Source organism: Austrofundulus limnaeus, unplaced genomic scaffold (genome assembly GCF_001266775.1).
Source record: "Austrofundulus limnaeus strain Quisiro unplaced genomic scaffold, Austrofundulus_limnaeus-1.0 Scaffold4, whole genome shotgun sequence".
Lineage (NCBI taxonomy): Eukaryota > Metazoa > Chordata > Actinopteri > Cyprinodontiformes > Rivulidae > Austrofundulus > Austrofundulus limnaeus.
Window position 1 is genome coordinate 3,297,669 of NW_013952406.1, and position 2,444 is coordinate 3,300,112.

Genomic DNA, 2,444 nt, shown 5'->3' on the forward strand with positions numbered 1-2,444 from the left:
ATATATATACTCAGATTTTAAATTATGAAAAGTCCCATGAGCCTTTGCTGCCTGAGCATGTTGAATTTTTTCAATTTTGATGGGCTGAAAAAACAAAAAAAAAAGAATATGGGCAACCACACACTGCTAGCGTAATTATAAAAGGTAAAACAACTTTACTCAAGTATTTACATTTCTTATATTACTGCATTTGGCCCGCGGCCCTCAGGTTGATTTTAATTTTGGCCCTTTCAGGGAAAATGTTTGGGCACCCCTGGTTTAGAGGGTTTAATTCTCTGACAGTAGAAACAGACAATTTATGGAAAATGCCTTCAGATTTTTAATTCATCATTTAGTTTTTTTCTCCATCTAAACATGAGAGAAAAATACTCTTTTCTTCGAGTCATTTTATTTATAAAACACATTTAAAGCCACTCTGGTTAGATCAAAGTGCTGTACAATAAATGAATCAAACCAAAGGCAATAAAACACTGTTTCATCCAAATCTGGTATGTCTGTGTGCTTTTTTTTCTTTCAAATATTTCATCATATATAACCAGAATGTGTAGAAAAATAAAATATTAAATGATTTTTTTGTGAGACGTTTTCACCATCGTACTAAAATTCTATTGTATTTACATTTGCAGGACACCYTCATCCAAAACAAATGACCAAAACTCAACCATCCAAAGTGTTGCAAAGTGATTATTCAGGATGTATGTTCAAGTCAAAACCTTTTGTTTTTTTCAAGATAAAGTGCCACAAACTGCACCTCTTCAAATGGTCACRTTAATTTGCAAGGGTTCAAACTATCCACTGATTAAAATAATCAACTTTAAATAAATAAGATAATTAAGAGACATATGCAAAATCAAACCTTTTACCTGTTAATACATTTTGTTGTGTACTTGAAGTCTCCAGGAGTGCGTAGACTTTTAATTTAGTCTCTCCCGGTGCTGCAAAGATATCTTTATAATCATATATTAATAATCATAAATATTATAAATACTGTAGTCAAATTATTTGTGACGGAACAGAACAAGAAGTTCTGAACAACTTACCAACGACAGTTTGCTGGTTTTTATTCTCCTCTGGCTCTGGGTCATTCTCTGGCTCCAATATGTAAGGCTGGATGGACAAGTCTTCTGTTGGRGACATCTTTTAATAATTTGTAAATAAAAAGTTTCTGCGCTGCTATATAGTCATAAASCCCTCTATRAAAGTGAATGGGTGGGTTGTGAAGCACCTCCTTTGGATTTAAAGAGACAGCCTCAAAACGAGTTGATAGACACCTCAGAAAAGGGGTGAAAGAGGGGCTTATGGAGTTACAATAAGGAGGAATTCAGACCAAAGCTTTGCAGTTCCACTTTATATAGACCCCAACTTAAGAGATTTAAATTCAAAAAGAACAATTTAAAAGCATCGTATGTCTCCTTTAACAAGTAGAAAGGAGTAGCTAATCTTCCAAAACGTTTGTTTCTGAAAAATTGAAATCACGTTTTTGCCATTAAAAAAACAACCTGCCATGATCTTAAAARGGATTGGGTATGAGATTTGTTTTGTGGGATGATTTGTAATTCATAAATAAAACTAGCATCATTTCTGCCTGCCAGCAGCTGAGACTCCTGGTATTCCCAGTGGACGGCGCTTGGTTGCTTTAATAACCGTTGGGTATCGGAGCAGAGGCATTTCTGACACAAAATGATCAGAACTGGGGCAACGACAGCTGGCCAGACCAGATTCAAGTCTTGGCCTGTGGGTTGTTTGCTGTGAMTTATTTGTTTCTCTGTCACTAGTTTCCTATTCCTAAAACCAGAATAGCACAAAAACAAACTTGGGCATTAAGTTTGAGTTCCCGACTTAAGAAAAAGAAAATTGTTGATGTTTGGTAGCACTGAAGGGATCCTCAGATGTAACGCTGCGTGAGAAAAGCGGCCCTAGATAATACCAAGCCAGTTTTAATTCGTCAGAAAAACAAACTTCTTGAAGAAATCATCACTGTTGGTGGAATCAGATTGTTCCTAAATTGATTTTTATTTCTGTTCATTGTGCAAAACGAAAAGCCTAATCAAGCTCAAATTTGCATTTATTTGGTAATGGAAGACTTGAATAAATTAATAAGGCTGCTACTTGGCCTTTCGGTCTCAGGAGTGATGAGCAACACAGTATGGAGTGAAACGTTCATGCCTRTTGGTGAAATTAACTGCGCAGGAGGGGACTGACCTCTAAAGATGATTGTTTGGAATGAAAGCGAGCGGTCATGCCTCTTGATGAAGCTGATAGTGAAAGATGTGAACAGATGACCAATTTTATTTCTCATTACTTGTTTGATTATTCAGCCCCGTGCTATTTAGATTTAAATTATTCCAGAATTAGTGTGGGATCTGTGTAAATTCCATCGGAGCTGCGGCAACTCGCTCGCCGGACGGGAGATTATTCGTTTACAGGTTAATTGAGCCCTTTCT